Source organism: Manis javanica, chromosome 7 (genome assembly GCF_040802235.1).
Source record: "Manis javanica isolate MJ-LG chromosome 7, MJ_LKY, whole genome shotgun sequence".
Lineage (NCBI taxonomy): Eukaryota > Metazoa > Chordata > Mammalia > Pholidota > Manidae > Manis > Manis javanica.
Window position 1 is genome coordinate 99,493,026 of NC_133162.1, and position 24,965 is coordinate 99,517,990.

Below are 24,965 nucleotides of genomic sequence, written 5' to 3' on the forward strand. Positions count from 1 at the left end.
GTAGGAGAATGAAACTGGACCTTTGTCTAACCCCATATACAAAGGTAAACTCAAAATGGATCAAAGACCTGAATGTAAGTCATGAAACCATTAAACTCTTGGAAAAAAACATAGGCAAAAACCTCTTAGACATAAACATGAGTGACCTCTTCTTGAACATATCTCCCCGGGCAAGGAAAACAACAGCAAAAATGAGCAAGTGGGACTACATTAAGCTGAAAAGCTTCTGTACAGCAAAAGACACCATCAATAGAACAAAAAGGAACCCTACAGTATGGGAGAATATATTTGAAAATGACAGATCCGATAAAAGCTTGACGTCCAGAATATATAAAGAGCTCACATGCCTCAACAAACAAAAATCAAATAACCCAATTAAAAAATGGGCAGTGGAACTGAACAGACAGTTCTCTAAAAAAAGAAATACAGGTGGTTAACAGACACATGAAAAGATGCTCCACATTGCTAATTATCAGAGAAATGCAAATTAAAACTACAATGAGGTATCACCTCACATCAGTAAGGATAGCTGCCATCCAAAAGACAAACAACAACAAATGTTGGTGAGGCTGTGGAGAAAGGGGAACCCTCCTACACTGCTGGTGGGAATGTAAATTAGTTCAACCATTGTGGAAAGCAGTATGGAGGTTCATCAAAATGCTCAAAACAGACCTACTATTTGACCCAGGAATTCCACTCCTAGGAATTTACCCTAAGAATGCAGCAATCAAGTTTGAAAAAGACAGATGCACCCCTATGTTTATCGCAGCAGTATGTACAACAGCCAAAATTTGGAAGCAACCTAAATGTCCATCAGTAGATAAATGAATAAAGAAGATGTGATACATATACACAATGGAATACTACTCAGCCATAAGAAGAGGGAAAATCCTACCATTTGCAGCAACATGGATGGAGCTCGAGAGTATTATGCTCAGTGAAATAAGCCAAGTGGAGAAAGAGAAATACCAAATGATTTCACTCATCTGAGGAGTATAAGAACAAAGGAAAAACTGAAGGAACAAACAGCAGCGGAATTACAGAATCCAAAAATGGACTAACAGGTTCCAAAGTGTAAGGAACTGGGGAGGATGGGTGGGCAGGGAGGGATAAGGGGGGAGGAAGAAGAGAGGGAGTATTAAGATTAGCATGCATGTAGGGGGAGAAAGGAGAGGGAGGTCTGTACAACATAGAGAGGACAAGTACTGATTCTACAACATTTTGCTATGCTGATGGACAGTGACTGTAATGTGGTTTTTAGGGGGGACCTTGTATAGTTGGGAGCCTAGTAAACATAGTATTCTTCATGTAAGTGTAGATTAAAGATTAAAAAAAAAGAAAGAAAGAAAGAAAAGGGGGATTACTCCTTGATAGGATAAAACTATTGGTAAATCAAAGATTAACACATGCTTTAAATATCCTTAATTTTGATCACTTAAAGGGTGTCAGATAATCTGCTATAGAGGTACTCTTTTCTGATAATATTCCTTTCTCTTAGTAAAAAAAAAAAAAAAAGCAGTTCCTGTGTGCTTACCTCCAATGAGTTCTGCACAGTGGTATAGAGGGCATGTCAAAGTGTGGGCAAAGGGTCTGTTTGTTTCTATGAAGAAGATCAAGGCCTAGCTTGGATACCCAGAAAATGAACTAAGATACGATATGAGGAGGAGCTTCCGGCATCAGCACTTTCTGGAGGACTTGTGCCAGGGGATGATCATCAAAAAGCCTCCACAGGGATCCGGGCGATGCTGCAGTTGTGGCTGCGTCCACCCCACCGTTTCCTGGACTTGCCACTGGAATGAGGAGGGAGATGTCTAGGCTGCCATGTGCATACAGTGAGACAACGAATTTGAGTGGATCTGTACTGTTGGAACTCAACCAGGAGTTGGGAGGGGTGCAAGTTGTAGCGCTCCAAAATCTTACAACTATAGACTATCTACGGTTAAAAGAACATATGGGATGTGAACAGATCCCAGAAATGGGCTGCTTTAATTTGTCTGATTTCTCTCAGACTGTTCAAGTACAGTTGGACAATATCCATCATATCATAGACTAATTTTCAGAAATGCCTAGGGTGCCTAACTGGTTTTCTTGGCTTCACTGGAGATGGCTGGTAATTATAGATTTGCTTAGTTTATGTCACCGTATTCCTATTATGTTAATATGTGTGCACAAGTTTTTTAGTAGTTTAAAACCTATACATGCTTAAGTTACTCTACAAGAAGATATGTCAAAGAAATAATCAATCCTCCCAAGTTTCCTTCATATGCTACATCTATAGCTTTTCTTCTTCCTTCCTAATTACAACCCTTAAATAGAATTCGTGCCTCATATCGAATTTACCGAGTATCATAATTCCTCCAGGTGGTAAAGATACCTCGAGACAAGTGCTGGGCATAGAAGCCACAGGGCATAAATCTGCAAAGAAGTAAAAAGCTAACCTTTTCAAACAATATGGCTTCTCTCTCACTCAAGTTTACATTTCCCTGTATGGTCCCGGAAGATGACTGGTAAGCCAGAGACGGGTAAGATTCCTCAAGGGAGGAACAACCCAAGACAGGCACAGTAGCAGGGGGGCCATCAGGTGAGAAATTGGGGATCAACAGAGGTGAGGCTCAGAACCTCACCCCCCCTGCTTTGAGAGATATCTTCTGCATCCGTGGATGTTTTATTGCCCTTGTCTAGCTCGGATTAGCAATTGTCTACAGGCACACACATGATCATCTACAATTGCTCTCTTACAACACTAAACTATGTTTTCTACCTTTATCTTGCATCTACCTACCACTTCAGCATTTTATTAAAAATAAAAATAATAATAATAATAAAGTGAGAAATGTGGGATCCACATATAAATCAAGTATAAAAATCAAACGAATATTCATATTTGACCTGATTGTTTATAGTTCATAATGCGTGATCAAAACCGAAAGTTTCTGTGATGAATGCCCTTATACTGTTCACCATGTAAGAACTTATTCACTATGTAAGAATTTGTTCACCATGTAAGAACTTGTTCGTTATGCTTCGGAAGAGTGGAGACTGACGAGAATTAGGCTTGAGATGGATTAATGATTGTACATTGAGCATTGACCCACCTATACTGAATTTTATTGTTGAGCCAGCATTGTTCAGTGTCTAAATCAAGGTATTTATAATACCTTGTGCAAGAAAGCTTATAGTATGTCAGTTCTTCAAAATATAACCACATGACTCTATGATGTAACTGAAGCTAATAGTACTGATTTCATATAAAATTAATATTCAGACACTGTCCATAATCTATTTGCCACACCTTTTAAGCCATTAAATTGTTCTTAATCCTAGAACCCGTGATCTTCTAACTACACCCTCAGCTTTCAGGATACTTGAGTTAGATGTCATGCATTCTTTCATTTTTTTAACCATTTATTCACAAAATAAACATTTTTGAGCACGTGGACATTTTAAGGACTTCCAGATCATTGTGGAGGGGATTTGGAACCCCTTATAAAACACAATAATTCCATAAAAGTTTCAAAATATAGATACACACACATATATACACATATGCATACTATACACAATATGTAGCTACATCTATTAATATATCCACACATACACATACATAAATATTTACATATATAGTAAGGAAAACTGAAAATAAAAATTAGATTAACATGTCTCTGTTGGAGGAAAAACAAAATGTAAATACACAGCAGTGAGTGGGGGTTAAAACAATAAAAAACAAGTAAACAGAAAACTGGACCGCTGGATTAGAAATTGGCAGAAAAGACTTGGTCCATTTCCCATGGAATTTTAGAGAGGGTCCAGAGTACAGAATGGGTTTCCCAGCCCGTGTAGGAGTGCTAAAATCAATGCTACTGCTATGAGAGCTGTTGGAATAGCAAAGCTGAGGCCAACAACAATAGAAGGAAGAGAAATAACTGTGAAACCTGACCTGGACAAGCTGCTTATTAACTTGGGGACTTTTTTCTGATTTTTCGAAATCCCTGTCAATATTAAACTTTAATGTGAAACGGATTCTCACTACACAGTTTAAAGGCATGTGTAAAACCACTAGGTACAGACGGGTGCATTTGAGCAGAATAAGGAGGATTATTAACAGAAAGGGAAAGTGTACTTTGTAGACAGTAGGACAAGTCATGATGAAAGCAGGAAAAAAATGCTCAGAATTTTAAGATACCAAAATTCCATTTGGCTATGATGTAGTGAGAAAAGGTGAAGTGACTGAGAAGGGAGTTCAAGATGTAGGCAAGGCAGCTGAGTCATGTATACTTTTGTTGGTCATTTTAAAGGATTTAAATTTTATATAACCACACTAGGAAATCACTGGAATATTGTAAAGAAAAGAGCATCATGATATGATTTTAAACTTATTATCCTGACCACTCTGAGGGCAAAAGATCTGATGGGAAAAGTATGAAAGAGAAATGCCAATAATGAGAGTTTTTTGGCAGTTAAGTCAAGGAATAATGAAAATTTTAAATGGACTAGTCCCCCTAACATGCAAAGCAGACAGATTTAAGATATATTTTGAAGATTAAAAAAATAAAATAAAATGATGCCAAATGTTGATTGATGTTATATATAAAAAGAGGAAAAGAGAAACCAAGGATAACCCCACAATTTTCTGTCTTAAGGAACTGGAAGGACAGTTTAAATTTGGAAGCCATTAGCATGTAGATGTTACATATTGCTATTAGAGTAGGTGAAATTACCTATAAAGAGTATGTAGCAATGTATGGCTAAATATAGCTAACATTTATTGCTTATTAGCTGTATTTCAGGAAGAGTGCTAAATACTTTAAAAGACTTGTTTGATCTTTGCAACAACTCTGGGAAATAGGTAGTGTTATTATACCTCATTTAAAGAAGCAAAAACCATTATTTTGAATGGTTATACAATTTTCCCATGCCTATACGATTAGTAAGTGACGGGGACTATTTTTAAATTCAGACACTCTGAATCTAGAACCTGTAAGTTGAACAGCTATTATTACAGCTATTATTACTATCTTAGGAAAAAATGCATGCTTTGAATCAAGCCTTAAAGAAGCCCATTTAAAAAACAAGTAGTAGAAGAGCAGCCTGCAAAAGAGATTGGAAAAAAGAAGTGTCCTTATATTAGGAACACCAAGGGAATCAAAGGAGGAGTGTGTTTCCAGCTGAGGATCTGGTCACTTTCTTGAATGTCTGCTGAAACAAAGCCAAAAGTAGCAATTATCTTTGGTATTATTAAGGTCATCACTAATCTTGACAAGCTCAGTTTCCCTAGAGTGTTGAGTGCCTGATTAAAGTTGTAGATCTATGTGGCATAAAAGGAAAAGAAAAAGAGAGAATTTGATATCCTATCTTATGTTTGTGACCCAAAGAGAATGATTGAAAAGAGAGAGAGAGAAAGAGAGATTAGAGAAATTAACAATGCAGAAGTGGGAGGAAAAGAAATATAAAGAAAATTCTAGAGATGTAAAGAGAAAAAGTGTGACCTTTTTATAACAGAAGTGGTCCTATGTAGGCAGTCTAGTTCCAGGTAGCTGGTCGATCATGCTGAGAAATTAAGAAATAATCTCAGGGCTCCAGCATTGATCTGTGTTTTTGGAAAGTTAGATGCTCAGCTATGAAAATTGCCAGATTAATTCCCAGATCACCTAGTCACAGGCAACTCCTTTTGAGGCCAGAGCTGACAGCTGAGATGGAGAAGGCAACGAGGCAGGAGTAGGGCTCATGGCCATCTGGGTCCCTTGGTCCTGTAACTTACTGATTGCTTCAGGATTTGCTTGGACCCTCTATTTTATATACTATTTTCATTTGATGATGAAGTTTTGCTGTGATCAACCAAACTTGTAGCTTTCTCTGTTTGAAAATACCTAGATAATGATGGTAATTAGATGTCACTACTCAAGTATTCAGCCCTACTAGGGACCACTGAAAACCAGTCACTAAAAGAAATAGCTAAATATCAAGGATGGGGGAGCTTTACTCCAAAATTTTAAGGGATTGTGCTTTAAAGGATTGTGATTCACCTTTAAATGTCTATCATAAACTTTCATACAGCCTCTTTTATCTGCCATACCTTCATCAATCACCACTGGATTTATTCAGTCACATAAGCCAAGTAGCGGAGCAGCCTGAACCTGCTCCAGAACCTATCCTTTTCTGAACCTGTCTTAATCCACTTTGGCTGTTATAGCAAAAATGCCAGAGACTGAATGACTTATAAACCATGGACATTTATTTTTACATCATTTTAAGTAATTCCAGTCTAAAAGTCCAAGTCTATAATCCACAAAGTCTAGGACTCTAGAGTCTAGAGTATAGAAGTCCACGATCAGAGTGCCAGCATGGTCAGGTTCTAGTAAAGGCCCTCCTTGGGTGCAGATTGCTGACTTCCCACTGTGTCCTCCCAAGGCAGAGGGGTTAGGGAGCTCTGTGGAGTCTCTTTTATAAGAGCACTAATCCATTTATGAGGGCTCCATTCTCATGGTCTAAGTACCTACCCAACAAAAGTACCATCTAGTGCCATCATATTGGGCATTAGGATTTTAACATATGAATTTTGAATTTCATAGGTTGAACATTTCAACATATGAAACATTCAGACTATAGTAGAAATGCACTGAACTCTTTAAGTCTTTGCGGTTATTTGATAAGTAGTTTATCATAGCACTTCAAATAAGTACTATATCCCTATGAAGAGTCCCACCAGATACTGGGTATTTCTTAGTTGAGGAAGTGTCCTTTGGAAAAGATAATTGAAACATCCAGACCACAGATGATGCAGATCTCTGAATTCTTTTGGATTTATTCCCTACCCTCTGCCATATATGCATTGGACCAAAACGTTTAGTTATGACCACTTCTTATTCACTCATTCCATTTAGCATGGTATCTTCAGTGGAACAGAGCAGGGTGATATAATTGATTGTGCCATGAATTAAGATGATTAAGTTGCACTGTGCCCCCTGACAGCCGAAAATAAAAGTGCTTTTGATAGCTTTTATTAATAGCTAAGGAGAAAAAGGCATTTGCCAGACTCATAGTTGTTTACTAGGGAAGGGCATGTTAAAAGTTGCTTCTGACTGTAGTGCCATAAAATAAAAATTTTATTATACTAATGAATTCAGTGGGCCAAGAATTCAAATACAGCAGAAATGGCTTTTCTCTTTCTCGCTATATCTGTTTCTTCAGCTGGGAAATGTTGAATAAATGGGCACAATTCAACTGTCTGGGAAAGGCTTCTTCAGTCACAGGACTGGTGCCTGGGCTAGGATGGCTTAAAGGTTGGGTTTAGCTTCGACCAAGTACCTACCTACAGGTGGTTTGGGTTTGCTTACAGCATAAGATCCTCAGAATAATCAGAATGCTAATATGGTAAGTCAGTACTCCAAGACCAATTTGTTTAGTGAAGAAAGAAAACATTACATGATTCTTCATTTGATCTTGCTTCATATGTAGTAGCCACACTTCTGCAGTATCCCATTTGCTGAAAACAAATCCACGCTATATTAGTCCTATGTTGCTATGTAACAAATTAACCTGAAACTCAGTGGCTTAAAACAAACAAACAAAAGAGATGTTATTATCTCTCAGTTTCTGTAGATCAAGAATCTGGGTGCATCTTGGCTGGGTAATTCTGTCTCATGTTCTCACACACCTAAAATCAAAGCATCAGTCAGCTCTGCTGTCTCATCTAAAGCTTTGAGAAGGGGAGGATTTGCTTCCAAGATCACTGATGTGACCGATAGCAGGACTCAGTTCCTCACTGTTATTGACCTGAAGACTCAGTTTTTCCTTGACTGTTGGCCAGAAACCCCCCTCCATTGCCTGTCACATGACTTCTCTACTGGGCAACACATGCAATGACAACTGGCTTCTATCAGAATGAGAGAGAGAGAGCAAGAGAGGGCAAGGAGGAGAAAGAAGGAGGCTCTTTGTAGGCCAGTCTCAGAACGGGCACTCCGACATCAAGCAAGTCTGCAGGCTCAGTGAAGTGATGGAGATAATCCAGGTGTGTGAATACCATCTGAGGAGGTAGGAATCACCGGGCACCACCTTAGAGGATGCCTTCTACAATCTCCCCTTAGACCCCCAATCATTCATATGCCTTCCATATTCAGTACACCTTATGTCCTACCAAGTTCTCCGAAGTCAAATCACTTTACATAACCAGCCTACAATCCAGATTCTCACCATCTAGCTTGTCTCCAGGTATGGTGAAACTCCTCAGATACAGAACCAGAGGTTCAGGTCCTCAAGTACAGTTCCTCTCATTCTGTTGATTTATAAAATTAGAAATAAATTATATCACACACACACTCATCATACAGTGGTGGAACAGGCATAGGATAATCCCTACAGATATTCATGTTCAAAAAAGGAGGAGGTAAGAAGCAAAAATGAGTAGAAATTCTGAAATCTAACCAAGTCAAATGTTGGAAGCTCCTTTATTTGGTCTGAAGGTCTGAGAATAATTCTCCATTATCCATGCTCCCATCTTCCCCATCTGGGCTTTCTGTTGTGCCTTTTAACTCTGTGGGTAAAGTTGAAATATTTTCAGAATCTCTCATCTAGCCTTAGTGCATTCATCTCCATGTCAATAGGTGTTCCAAGGGCTGGAGAGAAGTAGTCCGTCTCCATATCAATAGGCAATTACAAGGGCCCGCGTTGGCATATCTGGACTTGAGAAGTTGGGTGGGGCCACTTGCACAGCCGTGTCGCAAGAGACATAGGGGAGCAGAAGTGGACTGCTTGTAAAATATAAATGGTTTTCTCCCACTTTATTTCTCCCTTCAACTGATTTCAGTTTCAAAGGTATTTTGCTTCAGAATTTTCCCCCCGGAATTACAAACTCATACTTAATTTTTCATAAAAGGTAGTCAGGGTTGTAGGCAACTAGTGTTCTCAGACTATAGAATTTTAAATGTCCAAAAGCATCATTTTCTTCCATCTGTGCCCTATTCCACTGTGACATTAGTGTTTTGCTGATACACTTTACTCAAAAACTTCATGTGAATACTGTTGAGCTTAGTCATGAGACAGAAGTAAAGAACCACAAATTTATTTGACATAAACCTATCTCTATTTTTGGTTCCCATAGAGGCAGCTGAGGAAGCTAGTTAGCCCTGGCTTCCATAAGAAAATACCACAGCCTGGGTGGGTTACCCAACACATTGTTTTTCTCACAGTTCTAGAAGTCCAACTTTGAAGTGTTGTCAGGTTTGATGTCTCCTGAAGCCTCTCTTCTTGGCTTGCAGACAGCTGCCTTCTCTTGTATCATCACATGGCCTTTTCCCTGTGCACCACATTCCTGTGTCCCCTACTCCCCTCTCCTTGTAAGGACACCATTATATTGTGTCAGGTCCCATCCTAATAACCTCATTTCAACTTAGTCAACCCTTTAAAGGCCCTATATCCAAAACAGTCTCTTTCTAATACAGTGGTGATTGGAGTTTCCAGATGCGAAATTTGAAGGGGACACAATTCAGTCCATGACAGGTTTTTGTAGAGACCTTATCATTGTTCAATTGAGAGGATTTGTGAAGTACATCCCATCCTTAAACTTTTTTCAAGGACATTTGTGTGATCACATCCTACTCTGCGTTGTTACCTTTGATATCTCTGAGGTTTGAGTAGTATTTTTTTCCAGTCAAGCCTTTTTGCTTCATTTTAGATAATTTTTTTCTGACTATTAAAGAGTTTTGAACTTTGCTTAAGTTATTTCTTAATTTTAGCATCTTTCTGTCATCTAGAAAGACTTAGAAGTTTTTTAATCATCAAGTCTTAGCTCCTTTTTATTTAACTATCCTTCCCTCAATTTATGTCACTCCTGTCTCATATCACTATGATCAGCAAGGAAAAGTTCAGCAATGTCTTCAGCACTTGACTGCAAAGTATCCTTACCTAGATCACCAAGTTCATTAGGCCTACTTTATGCTTTTTACAATGACTTCAGAGTGAATGTTGCTAATCTTTTGGCCATAACTACAAGGATCATCCATGTTCCAGGTCTAATACGCTCAACACTTCCTTTTGAGCCCTAGCTGGCTGCATCCTCACAGTCTGGTAACAGTCTATTCAAGGCAAAACAGACTTTCTGTAATATGCTCCTCAAAATCCTTATATTCTCCCTCACCTGGCTAGTTTTAGGCTGTTCTTTCTTTTTAGGTATTTGTTCCAACATCTCTTTCCCAGATACTAAAATCTCTGTTACCCAAGTTTAGTAGCTTAAACAAATGTTTATTATCCCATAGTTTCTTTTAGTCACAGATCTAAGAATAGCTTATCTGATTTTCTATACTTCAAACTGGTCTCTTACAATGATGTAGTCAAGGTTTTCAGATGGTGCTTCCATATAATCTGAAGGCTTGACAGAGAGGATCCACTTCAGCAATCACTCATGTGGTGACTCTTAGGATTCAGCTCACAAGCTACTGGCCTCAGGACCTCAGGTCCTCCTTGACTATTGGCTGTAGGACTTCCTTAGTTCCTCCCACCAGGGGCTTCCCCAACATGGTGCTTGTAACATGGCAGCTCACTTCCATCAATGCACATGTGCAAGAGCAACAGGAGGGGGCAATCAAAGTAGATGTCATAGTCTTCTTGTCACCTAGTCTCAGAAGTAACATTTCTCACTTTTGTTACATTCTATTCATTGAAAGCAAGTCACTAGGCCCTGTCCAAACTAAGGTGAAGGGTTTGCAAAAGGGCATGTACACTGTAAAGCAGGGATTATTTGGGGCCATTGTAAGGACTGCCTGTTACAGTAAAGCTTTCCCACATCCAGGAGAAGGGAATCAATTCAACTTCTTAATTCCCACTGTATCGAACTATTTGCAGGCATATTTAAAACTGGAATATTGGCACTTTCTATTTTTGACATTGTGTTTAGACACTACAGTTTATGATGGTTTCATTTCCTTCAAAGAATTCCCCAGAAATTGTAGTTGGGCAAATTTTTTCTCTTTTCTGAGACCTCTTTGGATTTTTATCTTCCAAAATAATTGTTTCCACTATTTTTCAGTTCACTTTTCAATTTTAAACTCACCTATGACTAACCTTTGTAAGTCTTATTTGATTTTATTGACTTTCTTGGATACCCAGATATCCATATTACTGCTGACACCAGTAATAGAGAGAAACTTGGGGTCTTTGATTAGATACAGCCTCTACATTTCAGTCAGTTTACTTATACATTATTGGATTTAAGATTTTCTTCATTGCTGTAAATTAATCCTATATTTAGCCATTCTCTCAACCCATAACATTCCTTCTAAAATCCAAAAGGTTTCCATGTTTAAGTTCTTACCATAAGAATTTAATTCAATATATGGCTTTATAGCTTTTTATATAATTTTTTGCAAATCAGTAACATAAGATCAGAGTCATAATTTGATAAATATAAAGATTGTGTAAAAAAATGATATATATAATTATTTTTCAAAATGCACCAGAATTTATACCTCTGAGTGTTACCTTAATTACTTGTATGATATTTAAAAATTTTTGCTATTGTTCAAATACATTTGGAAATAATTCTCAGAGAATGCATTAAATTGTTTGAATATGTGTTTATTAATTTTCTCATTCATTCTATTACAGTTCATGCAGAGTTTTTAGTATAGCTAAGCACTATGATATGTGATCTTTATCACATAAAGTTTGGTACAGCCCTTGATTTGAAGGACTATAATCACATGATCACATGAAAATATACCAAATAATTGGTGATAAATAATATTCATGAATAAAATTATGTAAAATTTTTAAACTTAAGAGTATTCACTGAAAGTCAGACTTTGTAACAGGATATTAAATTGTAGAACAAGATATTTAGTTTTATGACAAAGATATTGATTTTCTTCTACTGGAAACAGACTGAAGAATATTCCTAAACCTAGAATTGGCTTTTGAGACAGTTACAAACCAGTGTGCCATACTGAAGAAATTGTATGTAACTGTGTGTGTATGTGTGTTTGTGTTTATGTGTGTTTGTGTTTTACAACCTAGATATTATCTCAGAATTAATGGAAGTTGCCTGAATCATATCCTTTTCACATATCTATTTGTCTCCTTCCTCCACTCACAAATCAGCAAGGTTTTGCAAATTATATCATACATGACCCATCCTTCAGTTGTACATGAAAATGAGAATGCTACAAACTTCACATTATTTATAAGTTGGCAAACAGTAAATACCAACAGATCTCTTGTCACTGTTGAAAGATCATGGGTACAAGTGTGAAGAAGGATCAAACATATTTATGAATATTAGGACCAGGGTATATGACATAGACTATGCATCATATAAAAATTTTACCCTACAAAGAAAAAATGTCAAATATTAAGTGTCAAAACCCTGTGCACATTGCTAGGACTTGGCGTTTCACCGCATTAGTTAAAATGAAGTGACTTGAAAGTACGAATGACCCGCTGTGTCACCTTCAGGGAAGCATTGCTTCCAGGGACACCTACTTCCACCAGAGAATCAGGCATATGAAGCAGTGGAAATAAAGAAGGAGCCAAGGGGAGGGATCAGAAGATCCTGCAGAAACAAAAGAAAAATAAGACTAATCAGTTGTTTCTTCTTCCAAGATTAAAAAAATTTATTTCTTCATTATATTGATGGATAGCAGAAGATACCTTGAAGGAACACAGTACACAAACGCCAAGGAATAGACACAATACTCAAACCAACCCCATACAAAGTTACCATAAAAAGAGAATTGAGCATGCTAACTAACATATCTCAACTAAGAAATATTCTCCTCAAATTATCAACTTCAAAGCAGAGGAGAATCATTAAACAACAGTCTGAAAGAATAAATAAATATCCTGAAACATAAAAAATATACATAATAAAAATTCCCACCACCAGAAATTAATTCAAACTTAAGAACAAAAGGGAGACAATGAGAGTGATGATATTTTTTTCTTCAGAAGCAGTGAGGGTTTAATTCAATTAAATATCATTTTTTAATTGCTGAATAAAAAAGGAAATTCATCACAGAATTCTAATTCCAGTGAAAGTGTACTTTAAATGTTAAGGCAAGATAAAGAGATGTTCATATAAACCAAAAATGAGAGCATTTGTTTTAGCAGATCAGTACAGTAGAAGACATGTAAAAGAAATATTTTCAGGCTGGACAACAATGATGAGATTGAAAATTGGGATATACAAAATGGAATAAAGAACATCAGAAGTTGTAAATGTGTGGAAAAAGATGAGTATTTTTATATCTTCTCTTAATTTACATTACATTAAACACAAATGACATGTACCTAAGGGACATCTGTAACTATAAAATAAACACATAGGGAAGTGCTCAAAATTAAGGAGATATGAATTAAAACTACATTGAGATACTGCCTCACACATACAGGAGTGGTTTAAAATTAAGAAAAACAAAGAAAACATCAAATGTCAGTAGACCTCACAGTAACTAGAACTTCTCTGTCTTGCTGGAAGAAATGTAAATAATACAGGCTCTTTGGAAAGCTGTTTGGAAGTTATGTAAATATTCAAATACCCATCTATAAGACTCAGAAATTCTATTACTCAATAATTACATAAGAAAAAATGAACACCTGTATAGAAAAGACTTGTATGTGAATATTTCCAGTAGTTTTATTTGAGATATTCATCAATAAGAAGCAATATAAGGATTGATTAACTGATAAACTGGCAAACTATGATTTGGATAAAACAGCACAACCTCTACACATGCTGCTTATAATAAAACACACTTTACATATAAAGGCAACTATATTAATGGTAAAAGGATGTAAAAGATACATTATGTTAACTATAATCAAGAGAAATCTAGCAGACTATTAGTATCAGAGCAGAATTTTCAAATCAAGTAATGATACTAGGAGTAAAGATGTTCACTTAATAATGATGAAATATCAGTTCATCAAAGGACCTAACAATCTTAAATGTTATTACCCATAATAACTGAGCTTTAAATTATATGAAATAAAGCTGATGACCAGCAAGAAGATTAAATGAATCCACAGTTACAATCAGATATCTCAACTTCTCTCCCTCTCTCTCTCTCAATAAATTATTTTTAAAAAGGATAGAGTGTTTCTGGTTCCATATATAAGGAACTTAGAATTTGCCACTACATCCTAGCAAGTAAAAGGTTAAACAGAGTGAAAAATCAAATCATGCTGGATCAGTAAGAGGGGAGAATACAGTGCAAAACCACTTGCCCACACGTTTGGAGAGATAGACAGGAAAAATCAGGCAGTCACAGCTTCCAGAGTAGTCTTAGGAACAGAAGTTCCCAGAAGAACTAGGGCCAGGGTACGAACACCTAAACTGTAATTGACTAATTGCTAGAGGCTCAGTGTGAACCCTGAGAGTTAAGGAAGACTCATTATGAGGGGACCCCAGAAAACTTTCCGATTTACCTCAAGGAGCTCAACCAAGTTCCTACAAAAAAATATTTAAGGAAAATATCCTCTTGCTTCCAGCAGGTGGAGGGGAAAAGGAACCTGCAAATGATCTTTCAAAAGTGAAGGAAAAACAAAAACTTTGTCAAATGTCCCACCCTGGTTGGGGATGCTGATAACGGGAACCTATGTATGTGTTGAGGGCACAGGGTATATGGGAAATCTGACCTTCCCTTAAATTTTGCTGTGAACTTAAACTGTGCTAATAAGTTCAGACAACCAAAAAAGGGAAGAAAATTAGTAAAGATATTGAAAACCCAACAATATGATCAAGCAATTTTAAGAATGTTCATACCTTTTATGAAACAATGAACTGTTTACCATATTTATACACAAATGAACCAACAAGTTAATGTTATTTATTTATTTTTTTTTGAGAGGTCATCTCTCGTATTTATTGATCAAATGGTTGTTAACAACAATAAAATTCTGTATAGGGGACTCAATGCACAGTCATTAATCAACCCCAAGCCTATATCTCAACAGTCTCCAATCTTCTGAAGTATAACGAACAAGTTCTTACATGGTAAACAAGGTATTACATAGTGAATAAGTTCTTACATGGTGAACAGTGCAAGGGCAGTCATGTCACAGAAACTTTCTGTTTTGATCACGCATCATGAACTATAAACAATAAAGTCAGATATGATTATTCGTTTGATTTTTGTACTTGATTTATATGTGAATCCAACATTTCTCCCTTATTATTATTATTATTATTATTATTTTTAATAAAATGCTGAAGTGGTAGGTAGATGCAAGATAAAGGTAGAAAATATAATTTAGTGCTGTAAGAGGGCAAATGTAGATGATCAGGTCTGTGCCTATAGACTAAGTATTAATCCAAGCTAGACAAGGGCAACAAAACATCCACGGATGCAGAAGATTTCTCTCAAAACAGGGGGGTGAGGTTCTAAGCCTCCCCTCTGTTGGTCCCCAATTTCTCACCTGATGGCCCCCCTGCGACTGTGCCTGTCTTAGGTTGTTCCTCCCTTGAGGAATCTTACCCGTCTCTGGCTAACCAGTCATCTTCCGGGGCCACACAGGGAAATGTAAAGTTGGTAAGTGGGAGAGAAGCAATATTGTTTGAAAAGGTCAGCTTTTTACTTCTTTGCAGATTTATGTCCTGTGGCTTCTATGCCCAGCATTTGTCTTGAGGTATCTTTACCACTTGGAGGAATTATGATATTCAGTAAATTCAATATGAGGCATGAATTCTATTTAAGGGTTGTAATTAGGAAGGAAGAAGAAAAGCTATAGAGGTAGCATATGGAAGAAAACATGGGAGGATTGATTATTTCTTTGACATATCTTCTTGTAGAGTAACTTAAGCATGTATAGGTTTTAAACTACTAATTAAATTGCTCACACACATTAGCATAACAGGAATACAGCTACGTAACAAAAGCAGACCTACAATTATCAACCATATCCAGTGAAACCAAGAAAACCAGTTAGGTACCCAAGGCATTTGTGAAAACTTATCAATGATATGATGGATATTGTCTAACTGAATTGGAATAGTTTGAGAAAAATTGGACAAATTAAAACAACACATTCCTGGGAACTGTTCACATCCCATGTGTTCTTTTAACAGTAGATAGTCTATAGTTGCACGATTTTGGAGCACTGCAACTTGCACTTCTCCTAATTCTTGGTTGAGTTCTGACAGTATAGATCCAGTCAAATTTGTTGTTATACTGTATGCACAGGACAGCTTAGATATCTCCTTCTTCATTCCAATGGCAAGTCCAGGAACTGGTGGGATGACTGTAGCTACAACTGCAGCAGCGCCAGGTTTTTTGTTGAAGTTTTTGATGTTCATCTTCTAGAATGACACTTCCAGAGGATGTTGATGTTGGAAGTTCTTCTTCAATTCGTCTCTTATTTCATTTTCTGTGTAGCCAAGTTAGGCTTTGAACCTCTGTATAAACACAAACAAACCCTTTGCCCACACTTTAATACGACCTTTATACCATTGTGAAGAACCTATTGGAGATCACCACACAAGAACTGCTTTTTTTTCTTTTTATAAGAGAAAGGAATATTATCAGAAAAATGTATTTCCATAGCTGATCATCTGACGCCCTTTGAAAGATCAAAATCAAGGATATGTAAAGCATGCATTAATCGTTGATTTGCAGTTAGTTTTATCCTATCAGGGAGTAATCTCCCTTTTTTCTTTTTTTTTTGTTATCATTAATCTACAATTACATGAAGAATATTATGTTTACTAGGCCCTCTCCTATACCAAGTCCCCCCCACAAACCCCATTACAGTCACTGTCCTTCAGCATAGCAAAATGTTGTAGAATCACTACTTGTCTTCTCTGTGTTGTACAGCCCTCCCCTTTCTCCCACCTCCCACATTATGCAAGCTAATCCTAATACCCCCTTTCATCCCCATCCCCTTATCCCTCCCTACTCACCCATCCTCCCCAGTCCCTTTCCCTTTGGTACCTGTTAGTCCATTCTTCGGTTCTGTGATTCTACTGCTGTTTTCTTCCTACAGTTTTTCCTTTGTTCTTATACTCCATAGATGAGTGAAATCATTTGGTATTTCTCTCTCTCCACTTGGCTTATTTCACTGAGCATAATACCCTCTAGCTCCATCCATGTTGTTGCAAATGGTAGGATGGTAGGATGGGTTTTCTTCTTATGGCTGAATAATGTTCCATTGTGCATATGTACCACATCTTCTTTATCCATTCAACTACTGATGGACAATTGGGTTGCTTCCCATTCTTGGCTATTGTAAATAGTGCTGCGATAAACATAGGGGTGCATCTGTCTTTTTCAAGCTGGAGTGCTGCATTCTTCGGGTAAATTCCTAGGAGTGGAATTCCTGGGTCAAATGGAAAGTCTATTTTGAGCATTTGAGGAACCTCCATACTGCTTTCCACAATGGTTGAACTAATTTACATTCCCAGTGTAGGAGGGTTCCCCTTTATCCACAACCTTGCTAACATTTGTTGTTGTTTGTCTTTTGGATGATAGCCATCCTTACTGGTGTGAGATGATACCTCATTGTGGTTTTAATTTGCATTTCTCTGATAATTAGCGATGTGGAGCATCTTTTCATGTGTCTATTGGCCATCTGAATTTCTTTTTTGGAGAAGTGTCTGTTCAGTTCCTCTGCCCATATTTAATTAGATTATTTGTTTTTCGTTTGTTGAGGTGTGTGAGCTCTTTATATATTTTGGATGTCAACCCTTTATCGGATCTGTCATTTACAAATATATTCTCCCATACTATAGGGTACCTTTTTGCTCTATTGATGGTGACTTTTGCTGTACAGAAGCTTTTCAGCTTAATATAGTCCCACTTGTTCATTTTTGCTTCTGTTTTCCTTGCCCACTTGTTCAAGAAGAGGTCACTCATGTTTATGTCTAAGAGATTTTTGTCTATGTTTTTTTCTAAGAGTTTTATGCTTTCATGACTTACATTCAGGTCTTTGATCCATTTAGAATTTACTTTTGTGTACGGGGTTAAACAGTAGTCCAGTTTCATTCTCTTACATCTCGCTGTCCAGTTTTGCCAGCACCATCTGTTGAATAGACTGTCATTTCCCCATTGTATGTCCATGACTCCTTTATCAAATATTACTTGATCATATATGTTTGGGTTAATGTCTGGAGTTTCTAATCTGTTCCACTGGTCTGTGGCTCTGCTCTTGTGCCAGTACCAAATTGTCTAGATTACTATGACTTTGTACTACAGCTTGAAGTTGGGGAGTGAGATCTCCCCAACTTTATTCTTCCTTCTCAGGATTGCTTTGGCTATTCGGGGTCTTTGGTGTTTCCATATGAATTTTTGAACCATTTGTTCCAGTTCGTTGAAGAATGTTGCTGGTAATTTGATAGGGATTGCATCAAATCTATATATTGCTTTGGGCAGGATGGCCATTTTGACGATACTAATTCTTCCTAGCCAAGAGCATGGGATGAGTTTCCATTTGTTAGTGTCCCCTTTAATTTCTCTTAAGAGTGTCTTTTAGTTTTCAGGGTATAGGTGTTTCACTTCTTTGGTTAGGTTTATTCCTACGTATTTTATTCTTTTTGATGCAATTGTGAATGGAGTTGTTTTATTGATTTCTCTTTCTATTGGTTCATTGTTAGTGTATAGGAAAGTCAGAGATTTCTGTGTGTTAATTCTGTATTCTGCAACTTTGCTGTATTCTGATACCAGCTCTAGTAATTTTGGAGTGGAGTCTTTAGGGTTTTTTGTGTACAATATCATGTCATCTGCAAATAGTGACAGTTTAACTTCTTCTTTACCAATCTGGATTCCTTGTATTTCTTTGTTTTGTCTAATTGTCATGGCTAGGACCTCTAGTACTACGCGGGGAGAGTGGGCATCCCTGTCTTGTTCCCGATCTCGGAGGAAAAGCTTTCAGCTTCTCGCTGTTTAGTCTGATGTTGGCTGTGGGTTTGTCATATATGGCCTTTATTATATTGAGGTACTTGCCCTCTATACCCATTTTGTTGAGAGTTTTTATCATGAATGGATATTGAATTTTGTCAAATGCTTTTTCAGCATCTATGGAGATGATTATGTGGTTTTTGTCTTTCTTTTTGTTGATGTGGTGGATAATGTTGATGAATTTTTGAATCTTGTACCATCCTTGCATCCCTTGGATGAATCCCACTTGGTCATGGTGTATGATCCTTTTGATATACTTTTGAATTTGGTTTGCTAATATTTTATTGAGTATTTTTGCATCTCCGTTCATCAGGGATATTGGTCTGTAATTTTCTTTTTTGGTGGGGTCTTTGCCTGGTTTCGGTACTAGGTTGATGTTGGCTTCATAGAATGAGTTTGGGAGTATTCCCTCCTCTTCTATTTTTTGGAAAACTTTAAGGAGAATGGGTATTATGTCTTCTCTGTGTGTCTGATAAAATTCCGATTTAAATCCATCCGGCCCCGGGGTTTTGTTCCTGGGTAGTTTTTTTTATTACCGTTTTAATTTCTTTGCTCGTAATTGGTTTGCTTAACTTTTGTGTTTCTTCCTTGGTCATTCTTGGAAGGTTGCATTTTTCTAGGAACTTGTCCATTTCTTCTAGGTTTTCTAGCTTGTTAGCATATAGGTTTTCACAGTAGTCTTTAATAAATCTTTGTATTTCTGTAGAGTCTGTCATGATTTTTCCATTCTCATTTCTGATTCTGTTGATGTGTGTTGATTCTCTTTTTCTTTTAATAAGTTTGGTTAGAGGCTTATCTATTTTGTTTATTTTCTCAAAGAACCAGCTCTTCGTTTCATTGATTTTTTTCTATTGTTTTATTCTTCTCAATTTTGTTTATTTCTTCTCTGATCTTTATTATGTCCCTCCTTCTGCTGACTTTAGGCCTCATTTGTTCTTCTTTTTCCAGTTTTGACAATGTGATGTTAAACTATTCATTTGGGATTGTTCTTCCTTCTTCAAGTGTGCCTGGATCGCTGTATACTTTCCTCTTAAGACTGCTTTCGCTGCGTCCCACAGAAGTTGGGGCTTTGTTTTGTTGTTGTCATTTGTTTCTATGTATTCCTTGATCTCTATTTTAATTTGTTCGTTGATCCATTGATCATTTAGGAGCATGTTGTTAAGCCTCCATGTGTTTGTGAGCCTTTTTGTTTTCTTTGTAGAATTTATTTCTAGTTTTATACCTTTGTGGTCTGAAAAGTTGGTTGGTAGAATTTCAATATTTTGGAATTTACTGAGGCTCTTTTTGTAAGCTAGTATGTGGTCTATTCTGGAGAATGTTCCATGTGCACTTGAGAAGAATGTATATCCTGTTGCTTTTGGATATTGAGGTCTATAGATGTCTATTAGGTCCATGTGTTCTACTGTGTTGTTCAGTGCCTCTGTGTCCTTACTTATTTTGTGCCTGGTGAATCTACTATCCTTTGGGGTGAATGGTGTGTTGAAGTCTCCTAAAATGAATGCATTGCAGTCTATTTCTGCCTTTAGTTCTGTTAGTATTTGTTTCACATATGCTGGTGCTCCTGTGTTGGGTGCATATATATTTAGAATGGTTATATCCTCTTGTTGGACTGAGCCCTTTATCATTATGTAATGTCCTTCTTTATCTCTTGTTAATTTCTTTGTTTTGAATTCTATTTTGTCTGATACTAGTACTGCAACCCCTGCTTTCTTCTCTCTGTTGTTTGCTTGAAATATGGTTTTCCATCCCTTGACTTTTAGTTTGTGCATGTCTTTGGGTTTGAGGTGAGTTTCTTGTAAGCAGCATATAGATGGGTCTTGCTTTTTTTATACATTCTGTTACTCTGTGTCTTTTGATTGGTGCATTCAGTCCATTTAAATTTAGGGTGACTGTTGAGAGATATGTACTTATTGCCATTGCAGGCTTTAGATTCTTTGTTACCAAAGGTTCAAGGTTAGCTTCTTTAGTTTCTTACTGCCTAACTTAGTTCGCTTATTGAGCTGTTATATACACTGTTTGGAGATTCTTTTCTTCTCTCCCGTCTTATTCCTCCTCCTCTATTCTTTATATGTTGCTTGTTTCTTTCCGTGCTCTTTTGTGTTTCCTTTAACTGCTTTTAGTGGGTAGTTGATTTTATTTTTTGCCTTTAGTTAGTATTTGGTTGGTCTGCTGTCTTTGTTGTGATTTTATTTTCTCTGGTGACATCTGTTTAGTCTTAGGAGTGCTCCCGTCTAGAACACTCCCTCTAAAATACCCTGTAGAGGTGGTTAGTGGGAAGCAAATTCCCTCAACTTTTGCTTGTCTGGGAATTGTTTAATCCCTCCTTCATATTTAAATGATAATCATGCTGGATATAGCATCCTCGGTTCAAGGCCCTTCTGTTTATTGCTTAAATATATCATGCCATTCTCTTCTGGCCTGTAAGGTTTCTGTTGAGAAGTCTGATGATAGCCTGATGGGTTTTCCTTTATAGGTGACCTTTTTCTCTCTAGATGCCTTTAAAACTCTTTCCTTGTCCTTGATCTTTGCCATTTTAATTATTATGTGTCTTGGTATTGTCCTCCTTGGGTACTTTCTGTTGAGAGTTCTGTGTATTTCCATGGTCTATTCAATTATTTCTTTCCACATTTTGGGGAATTTTTCAGCAATTATTTCTTCAAAGACACTTTCTATCCCTTTTTCTCTCTCTTCTTCTTCTGGTACCCCTATAATACAGATATTGTTCCTTTTGGATTGGTCACACAGTTCTCTTAATATTGTTTCATTCCTGGAGATCCTTTTATCTCTCTCTGTGTCAGCTTCTATGCATTCCTGTTCTCTGGTTTCTATTCCATCAATGGTCTCTTTCATCTTATCCATTCTGCTTATAAATCCTTCCAGAGTTTGTTTCACTTCTGTAATCTCCTTCCTGGCATCTGTAATGTCCCTCCAGACTTCATCCCTTAGCTCTTGTATATTTCTCTGCATCTCCGTCAGCATGTATATGATTTTTATTTTGAATTCTTTTTCAGGAAGACTGATTAGGTCTGTCTCCTTCTCTGGTGTTGTCTCTGTGATCTTGGTCTGCCTGTAATTTTGCCTTTTCATGGTGATAGAGATAGTTTGCAGAGCTGGCATGAGTGACAGCTGGAAGAACTTCCCTTCTTATTGGTTTGTGGCCTTCCTCTCCTGGGAGAGCAGCGACCTCTAGTGGCTTGTGCTGGGCAGCTGCACGCAGAAAGGGCTTCTGATTCTTTCCTTGCTTGCTGTTGCTGTGGGCGTGGCCTGCCTCAGGCTGCTGCTCAGATATGGTGGAGCCGTTTTGGAAGGGGAATGGCTGGTAAGCTATTTATCTCCATGAGGGGCCTCCTTGCTCCCTGCTGCCAGGGCGTTAGAGTGCCCAGAGATCCCCAGATTCCCTTTTGCTGGACTAAGTGTCCCAGGACACTTCCGTCTGGCGGTGGTGTCCCTGTCCCTTTAAGACTTCCAAAAAGCACAAGCACTTGCTTTACTTTGTCCCGGGTGCAACGTCTGCAGCGACCCACTCACAGGTCTTGCTGTCCTGTTTCCCTAGTTTCCAGCACCTCACACATGCACTGTTTCTGCACTCTGTTGCAGATTGCTGGGGCTGGTTATTTAGCAGTCCTGGGCTCCCTCTCCTCCTCCCCGCTCTGACTCCTCTCCTCCCACCGGTAGCTGGGGTGTGGGGCGCTCAGGTCCTGCCATGCCAGGGCTTGTATCTTACCCCCTTCACGAGGCGCTGGGTTCTTGCAGGTGTGGATGTGGTCTGGCTGTTGTCCTGTGTCTTCTGGTCTCTCTTTAAGGAAGAGTTTTCTTTGTTGTATTTTCAAAAATATATGTTGTTTTGGGAGGAGATTTCTGCTGCTCTACTCATGCTGCCATCTTGGCTCCCCCTCCAAGTTAATGTTATTTTTATACATACTGCTTTTTATGATCACATGTAACCCCATATTATAAGATGGATGCAATGTAGATAGGTAAAGAATCACATACAAAGCTAGGTACAGCAATAGTGAACCTGATGTTTTGAAATAACATGGATTTTTTTTCTACATTGACTGTTTTATTTATGAATGATGCTAAATTTCTGAGAGTTGTGAAAGAGCAAGATAATTGACATGTATTGAGTGCTCCATATAAATCCAAGATCCACTAAAAACATAACAATTGAACAGTGGAAGAGATAGCATTAACATTAAATTGCAGGTCTTATAGCCAACATATTTCAGATAGTTGATTAAAACTAAAGCTTGCCTAGATCCAGAATCTCTGCCTTTTCTCTTTTAAAATGCTTCTTGGTTTAGTTATCTTGACTTTATATTCTAAAACATATACCTTATTATGTTATTTACCCCACATACCAAGTTATACTCCCTGCCTTGCTTTAAATATTTTTGCTTTTTTAAAATCAGAGTCTCAACTGGATGAATTTTAGTTATGACGTTCATAGGTGATATTTGCATTAAATGCTCTTTATTTTCACTAATTATATTGTAAGAATAAATACATTATACTGACAAACTGTGCCAGGATCTTATCCCTTGGAAATGGTATATTGCTATTACCGAGTCTTAGAATTTTAGAGGCAACAGTGTGAATCAATATGGCATAGTTCCATTTTACATTTCACACCCAATTGGACTGGTTTAATAGATAGCATGTTTTTTCACCTGAAAACTACAACTCGTAGTGTGTTCTGGAATTAGTGGGTCATGGAGGAATTTTTAAATTAAATGAAAAGAATAAACTAGTCCAGAGAAGAGTAAAACAGACTAAGAAATGTAGAAGTGCATTGTAAAAGTAAGTATTTAATAAAGTATACAGGTAAGGAAATATAATGAGTTATCACTAAGTGACCAGCTCTTTGTAGCTTTCTGATCCTAATAGTAGTTTTCATACTATTTAGTTAGTATATATTCTCCAAATATTATTAAATATTTTTCATATAAAGATATAAATTAATCAGAAACTCTAATGTCAAAAAAATTATCATCTAATTTTGTACCTTCTGATTTTGTTTTATTAACATTTTATTAGGAGTATATTCTGGTTCCAGATTCTAGAAATGGCATTATACATATTGTGAGTGAAACTTTCTGCAGGTTAGTTACAAAATATGGAAAAAGTTTTTAAAACAACGGCAATTTGAAGTCCTTGAATAGAGTCACAAAGAAAGTAGAAAGCAGAGGAAAGGTTACCATTGAAATACTACAATTCTAAAAGATAACAATTTTTAGTTTCTTGCTGATTTTCTTGATAGCATGGTGTTACCCATATCCTTACAGTTACAGTTGAAAATATTTGGAGCCAAACTGACTGGAGCAATAGAGAAAAGAGGCCAGAGCTAATAAAACAGCTGGAAATGAAGGCTACATTCTGAAAGTAAGAGAACCACATACGGGGCTAGACGCCAATTCTGGATATAATCTCTGCCTCAATGCCTGGATAACTCCTAACCTGTACGTGCATGGGGAGACTACTGGAAGCCTAGTGAAAAAGCAGACAAAAAGCAGCAAGGAGACTACCCTTCAAAGAAAGTACTGTATGGGTTCGAAATTGTGATTCTGCTCACTTTTCACCATGTGATTCCTAAGCCTATGAGCAATTACACACAGGCAGAGTTGTGTTACTGTCTTGAGGTGTCAAAGAACAGAGCTTGGAGCTGCCAGAACAGTGGGAAATTTAGAGGGCAGGGGCATCTGGGACCAAGGCAATCACAAAGCAGATGAATTTCCAACAGTGACTATCAACCACCGAAATCCTTGTCTGGCCCCTTAACCTACATAGATTGAAGGGAAAGCCACATCAGGGCAAGTGGTGGACATAAAATAAAAGCAGTAGGTGAAGCTGAAAGAACTGAGCAGGGTTATTAGTTACTGAACAGTGCAAGAAAGAATGAGTTTGCTATTTGTGTGCAAACAAGTTAAGTTACTTCTAGAAGAAAAATTCCCAGTAGGACACAGTTGACACAATTGAATCCAGAATAGCTATAATAGACTATTACCCATATAGTATCACTTCCAACCAAAACTTGTAATATATGTCAAAAAAAAGTAGAGAAAATTTGTTACCTGAAGGCTGGTAGTG